This window comes from Somniosus microcephalus, unplaced genomic scaffold (assembly GCF_052327205.1).
Source record: "Somniosus microcephalus isolate GS21.2 unplaced genomic scaffold, FLI_Smic_1.0 unresolved_chr1, whole genome shotgun sequence".
Classification (NCBI taxonomy): domain Eukaryota; kingdom Metazoa; phylum Chordata; class Chondrichthyes; order Squaliformes; family Somniosidae; genus Somniosus; species Somniosus microcephalus.
Genome location: NW_028225179.1, coordinates 125,283,260 through 125,290,487, shown reverse-complemented (window position 1 = coordinate 125,290,487; position 7,228 = coordinate 125,283,260).

Below are 7,228 nucleotides of genomic sequence, written 5' to 3'. Positions count from 1 at the left end.
TGTCACACAGATTGCCACTGAAGCTCAACTAGATAAGCAGATTCATAAAACAATCAACACATAACAACAACTCACTGCTGGCGAAACAATTTAACTAAATATTGGATACATGGGAGTGAGTTACAAGCCAAACATAATTAAGTGATTCAGCTGGTTTATGATTAAATAGTAGATACTGGGGAGTGAGTTACAGGCTGGAATCTAATCGAGGGGTTCAGATTGTTTAAATATAAAATAATGGATACCTGGGAGTGAGTTACAGACTGGAATCTAATCGAGGGGTTCGGATGGTTTATATAAAGAATAATGGATACCTGGGAGTGAGTTACAGGCTGGAATCTAATGGAGGGGTTCGGATGGTTTATATATAGAATAATAATGGATACCTGGGAGTGAGTTACAGGCTGGAATCTAATGGAGGGGTTCAGATGGTTTATATATAGAATAATAATGGATACCCAGGAGTGAGTTACAGACTGGAATCTAATCGAGGGGTTCGGATGGTTTATATCTATACTAGCTGGGGGAGCCCGGTGGTGCCGAGGCTTTCTCGAGGGCATGTTGTTGTTGGAAGAGAGAGAGGGAGCGACTGGGGGGAAGAGAGAGAGGGAAGGAGAGAGAGAGAGAGGGAATGAGAGAGAGGGAAGGAGAGAGAGAGGGAAGGAGAGAGAGGGAAGGAGAGAGAGAGAGAGAGAGAGAGGGGGGGGAAGGAGAGAGAGAGAGAGAGGGGGAAGGAGAGAGAGAGAGATGGAAGGAAAGAGAGAGATGGAAGGAGAGAGAGACGGAAGGAGAGGGAAGGAGAAAGAGAGGGAAGGAGAGAGAGAGAGAGACAGAGAGAGAGAGGGAAGGAGAGAGAGAGAGAGAGAGAGGGAAGGAGAGAGAGATTGGGAGTGTGAGAGAGAGAGATTGGGAGTGTGAGAGAGAGAGATTGGGAGTGTGAGAGAGAGAGAGAGATTGGGAGTGTGAGAGAGAGAGAGATTGGGAGTGTGAGAGAGATAGAGATTGGGAGTGTGAGAGAGAGAGAGATTGGGAGTGTGAGAGAGAGAGAGATTGGGAGTGTGAGAGAGAGAGATTGGGAGTGTGAGAGAGAGAGAGATTGGGAGTGTGAGAGAGAGAGATTGGGAGTGTGAGAGAGAGAGATTGGGAGTGTGAGAGAGAGAGACTGGGAGTGTGAGAGAGAGAGATTGGGAGTGAGAGAGAGAGAGACTGGGAGTGAGAGAGAGAGAGATTGGGAATGTGAGAGAGAGAGAGATTGGGAGTGTCAGAGAGAGAGATTGGGAGTGTGTGAGAGAGAGATTGGGAGTGTGAGAGAGAGAGAGATTGGGAGTGAGAGAGAGAGAGATTGGGAGTGTGAGAGAGAGAGAGATTGGGAGTGTGAGAGAGAGAGAAACTGGGGAGAGAGAGAGAATGGGGAGATAGAGAGAGAGAGAGAGAGATTGGGAGTGAGAGAGAGAGAGAATGGGGAGATACGGAGAGAGAGAGAGATTGGGAGTGTGAGAGAGAGAGACTGGGGAGAGAGAGAGAGAATGGGGAGATAGAGAGAGAGAGATTGGGAGTGAGAGGGAGAGATTGGGAGTGTGAGAGAGAGAGATTGGGAGTGTGAGAGAGAGAGACTGGGAGTGTGAGAGAGAGAGATTGGGAGTGTGAGAGAGAGAGACTGGGAGTGTGAGAGAGAGAGATTGGAAGTGTGAGAGAGAGAGACTGGGGAGAGAGAGAATGGGGAGATAGAGATAGAGAGCGACTGAGGGGGAGAGAGAGAGCGACTGATGGGTGAGAGAGAGAGAGATGTGGAGAGAGAGAGAGGGAGAGACTGGGGAGATAGAGAGAGAGACTGAGGGGGGAGAGAGAGAGAGAGACTGAGGGGGGAGAGAGAGCGACTGAGGGAGAGAGAGAGGGATACTGGGGGAGAGAGAGAGATGGGGAGAGAAAGAGAGAGAGAGAGACGGGGGAGAGAGACTTTTTCGAGGGCATGTTGTTGGAAGAGAGAGAGCGAGTGGGGGGGAAGAGAGAGAGAGAGAGAGCGAGTGGGGGGGGGCGGTGCAGAGGCTTTTTTGCGGGCATGTTGTTGTTGGAAGAGAGAGAGGGAGCGACTGGGGGGGGGAAGAGAGAGAACGACTGGGGGGGGAAGCGAAAGAACGGCTGGGGGGGAAGCGAGAGAGCGACTGGGGGGAGAGAGAGAGAGCGACCGGCGGGAAGAGAGAGAGCGACTGGGGGGGAAGAGAGAGAGCGACTGGGGGGGGAAGAGAGAGAGTGATGGGGGGGGAAGAGAGAGAGCGACGGGGGGAAGAGAGAGAGCGACGGGGGGAAGAGAGAGAGCGACGGGGGGGAAGAGAGAGAGCGACGGGGGGGAAGAGAGAGAGAGCGACGGGGGGGAAGAGAGAGAGCGACGGGGGGGAAGAGAGAGAGCGACGGGGGGGAAGAGAGAGAGCGACTGGGGGGGGGAAGAGAGAGCGACGGGGGGGAAGAGAGAGCGCGACGGGGGGGAAGAGAGAGAGCGACGGGGGGGAAGAGAGAGAGAGAGCGACGGGGGGGGAGAGAGAGAGCGACGGGGGGGAAGGGGGAGAGCGATGGGGGGGAGGAGAGAGAGCGACGGGGGGGGAAGAGAGAGAGCGACGGGGGGGAAGAGAGAGAGAGCGACGGGGGGGAAGAGAGAGCGCGACAGGGGGAAGAGAGAGCGCGACGGGGGGGAAGAGAGAGCGCGACGGGGGGGAAGAGAGAGAGCGCCACGGGGGGGAAGAGAGAGAGCGCGACGGGGGGAAGAGAGAGAGCGCGACGGGGGGGAAGAGAGAGAGCGCGACGGGGGAAGAGAGAGCGCGACAGGGGGAAGAGAGAGAGCGCGACAGGGGGAAGAGAGAGAGAGCACGACGGGGGGAAGAGAGAGAGCGCGACGGGGGGAAGAGAGAGAGCGTGACGGGGGGAAGAGAGAGCGCGACGGGGGGAAGAGAGAGAGCGCGACGGGGGGGAAGGGAGAGAGCGCGACGGGAGGAAGAGAGAGAGCGCGACGGGGGGGAAGAGAGCGCGACGGGGGAAGAGAGAGAGCGCGACGGGGGGAAGAGAGAGCGCGACGGGGGAAGAGAGAGAGCGCGACGGGGGGGAAGAGAGAGAGCGCGACGGGGGGAAGAGAGAGAGCGCGACGGGGGGAAGAGAGAGAGCACGACGGGGGGAAGAGAGAGAGCACGACGGGGGGAAGAGAGAGAGAGCGACGGGGGGAAAGAGAGAGAGCGCGACGGGGGGAAAGAGAGAGAGAGCGCGACGGGGGGAAAGAGAGAGAGCGGGCGACGGGGGGGGGAAAGAGAGAGAGCGCGACGGGGGGGGAAGAGAGAGATCGACGGGGGGGAAGAGAGAGAGCGACGGGGGGGGAAGAGAGAGAGCGACGGGGGGGGAAGAGAGAGAGCGACCGGGGGGGGGGAAGAGAGAGAGAGCGACGGGGGGGGAAGAGAGAGCGCGACGGGGGGGAAGAGAGAGAGCGACGGGGTGGGAAGAGAGAGAGAGCGACGGGGGGGGGAGAGAGAGAGCGACGGGGGGAAGAGGGAGAGCGGCGGGGGGGAAGAGAGAGAGCGATGGTGGGGAAGAGAGAACGATGGGGGGGGGGAAGAGAGAGTGCGCGACGGGGGGGAAGAGAGAGAGCGCGACGGGGGGAAGAGAGAGAGCGCGACGGGGGGAAGAGAGAGAGCGCGACGGGGGGAAGAGAGAGAGAGCGACGGGGGGAAAGAGAGAGAGCGCGACGGGGGGAAAGAGAGAGAGAGCGCGACGGGGGGAAAGAGAGAGAGCGCGCGACGGGGGGGGAAGAGAGAGAGCGCGACGGGGGGAAGAGAGAGAGCGACGGGGGGGAAGAGAGAGAGCGATGGGGGGAAGAGAGAGAGTGATGGGGGGGAAGAGAGAGAGCGACCGGGGGGGGGGAAGAGAGAGAGCGACGGGGGGGGAAGAGAGAGCGCGATGGGGGGGAAGAGAGAGAGCGACGGGGGGGGAAGAGAGAGAGAGCGACGGGGGGGGGAGAGAGAGAGCGACGGGGGGGAAGAGGGAGAGCGACGGGGGGGGGAAGAGAGAGAGCGATGGTGGGGAAGAGAGAGAGCGACGGGGGGGGGAAGAGAGAGAGAGCGACGGGGGGGGAAGAGAGAGCGCGACAGGGGGAAGAGAGAGAGCGCGATGGGGGGGAAGAGAGAGAGCGCGACGGGGGAAGAGAGAGCGCGACGGGGGGAAGAGAGAGCGCGACGGGGGGAAGAGTGAGCGCGACGGGGGGAAGAGAGAGCGCGACGGGGCGAAGAGAGAGGGCGCGACAGGGGAAAGAGAGAGAGCGCGACGGGGGGAAGAGAGAGGGCGCGACAGGGGAAAGAGAGAGAGTGCGACGGGGGGAAGAGAGAGCGTGACGGGGGAAGAGAGAGAGCGCGACGGGGGGAAGAGAGAGCGCGACGGGGGGAAGAGAGAGAGCGTGACGGGGGGAAGAGAGAGAGCGCAACGGGGGGAAGAGAGAGAGCGCGACAGGGGGAAGAGAGAGAGCGCGACGGGGGGAAGAGAGAGAGCGCGACAGGGGGAAGAGAGAGAGCGCGACGGGGGGAAGAGAGAGAGCACGACGGGGGGAAGAGAGAGAGAGTGACGGGGGGAAAGAGAGAGAGCGCGACGGGGGGAAAGAGAGAGCGCGACGGGGGGAAAGAGAGAGAGCGCGCGACGGGGGGGGGAAAGAGAGAGAGCGCGATGGGGGGGAAGAGAGAGAGCGATGGGGGGGAAGAGAGAGAGCGACGGGGGGGAAGAGAGAGAGCGACCGGGGGGGGGAAGAGAGAGAGCGACGGGGGGGAAGAGAGAGCGCGACGGGGGGGAAGAGAGAGAGCGACGGGGGGGGAAGAGAGAGAGAGCGACGGGGGGGGCAGAGAGAGAGCGACGGGGGGAAGAGAGAGCGCGACGGGGGAAGAGAGAGAACGCGACGGGGGGAAGAGAGAGAGCGTGACGGGGGGAAGAGAGAGAGCGCGACGGGGGGGAAGAGAGAGAGCGCGACGGGGGGAAGAGAGAGAGCGCGACGGGGGGAAGAGAGAGAGAGCGACAGGGGGAAAGAGAGAGAGCGCGACGGGGGGAAAGAGAGAGAGAGCGCGACGGGGGGAAAGAGAGAGTGCGCGCGACGGTACGCTCTGTAACTTCCAAATGCATCGAGACCAGGCGGACAGACAGACAGACAGACGAGCCACTTTATATATATCTATATATATAAAGCGGCTCTTCTGTCTGTCTGTCTGTCTGTCTGTCTGTCTTTCTGTCTGTCTGTCTGTCCGCCTGGTCTCGATGCGTTTGGAAGTTACAGAGCGTACCGACGCGCGCGTCACCTCAAAAGAAAGCTTGCGATTCCGGACCGGTCATCGGCCTATTTACGTTTCGGCCGGACAAAAATCCCGCCCGCGGTATCCGAAAAACGTTCAGCGTTCCGCTCATTAGCATCTCATTAGCGACCGTGTGTGACGTCGAGGTCTTCCTACAGTTGAGTGTCGAGTGACTCGACGATTGACCAATCCTACGCTTCGGTGACCTGACCGGGCGACCAATCGGTGCGTGTGTGGGCGGGCCTTATCCTTCTGAACCGAGGTGAGTGGCCGCCATCTTGATTTTCCACAATTTTTTCCCCCACACTTTCTGTGTGTTAGGGAACTAAGGTAAATATTTGAATTATGTGTTAGGGAATTAATTAACAATTTATTTCAGTTTTATATTGTGTTTAGCAACCCCCCTCCCTCCTCCTCACCCTCGCGCAGGGGGGTACTCGGTGCTGGTCTCCAGGCCCGCTGCAGGCAGGCCTGAAGCTCCAAAAATTTCTCTATCTCTCTCTCTTCCCTCTCTCTCTCTCCTTCTCCTCTTCCCTCTCTCTCCTTCTCCTCTTCCCTCTCTCTCCTTCTCCTCTTCCCTCTCTGTCTCTCTCTACTTCCCCCTCTCAGGTTTGACGGTGTCGGGGCCCGAAGTGAGCCGCTCTAACGGCCGCCAGCCCGCGGGGTTTCCCTGCCTACTCCCCGCTCTAACGGCCGCCAGCCCGCGGGGTTTTCCCTGCCTACTCCCCGCGGGCCGCCTCGCGCCGCTGGCACTGACCGCGCATGCGCCGCCCGCCCGCGAGAGCCCGCTCTGGCTTTTTTTTAAACGGCAACCACGCATGCGCACGGCCGTTGCGCAGCCGCCTTGACGCCGGCACGCATGCGCACGGCCCCCGTGACGCCAGCACACAGCCTCGGGAAATCGCGGGGGGGGGGAGAGCCTCGGGAAATCGCGGGGGGGGGGAGAGCCTCGGGAAATCGCGGGGGGGGGGGAGAGCCTCGGGAAATCGCGGGGGGGGGGGAGAGCCTTGGGAAATCGCGGGGGGGGGAGAGCCTCGGGAAATCGCGGGGGGGGGGGAGAGCCTCGGGAAATCGCGCGGGGGGGAGAGCCTTGGGAAATCGCGGGGGGAGGAGAGCCTTGGGAAATCGCGGGGGGGGGGAGAGCCTCGGGAAATCGCGGGGGGGGGAGAGCCTCGGGAAATCGCGGGGGGGGGAGAGCCTCGGGAAATCGCGGGGGGGGGGAGAGCCTCGGGAAATCGCGGGGGGGGGAGAGCCTCGGGAAATCGCGGGGGGGAAAGCCTCGGGAAATCGCGGGGGGAGAGCCTCGGGAAATCGCGGGGGGCGGGGGGGAGAGAGCCTCGGGAAATCGCGGGGGGGAGAGCCTCGGGAAATCGCGGGTGGGAGAGCCTCGGGAAATCGCGGGGGGCGGGGGGAGAGAGCCTCGGGAAATCGCGGGGGGGGAGAGAGAGAGAGAGGGTGGGGGAGAAGAGAGAGGGGGTGGGGGAGAAGAGAGAGAGGGGGAGGGGAGCGGAGAGAGGGTGGGGGGGAGCGGAGAGAGGGTGGGGGGGAGGGGAGAGAGGGTGGGGGAGCGAGGGAGGGTGGGGGGGGGAGCGAGAGGGTGGGGGAGTGAGGGAGGGTGGGGGAGTGAGGGAGGGTGGGGGGAGGGGAGAGAGGGTGGGGAGAGGGGAGAGAGGGTGGGGGGAGCGAGAGGGTGGGGGAGTGAGGGAGAGTGTGGGGAGGGGAGCGAGAGGGGGGAGGGCAGGGAGAGGGGGGAGGGAGGGTGAGAGTAAAGCAGGGAGAGACGGGGAGGGAGAGAGAGGGTGAGGGAGGGAGAGCGTGAGGAGAGGGGGAGGGAGAGTAAAGCAGGGAGAGACGGGGGAGGGAGAGAGAGGGTGAGGGAGGGAAAGAGTGAAGGGGCGGGACAGGGAGGGAAAGAGTGAAGG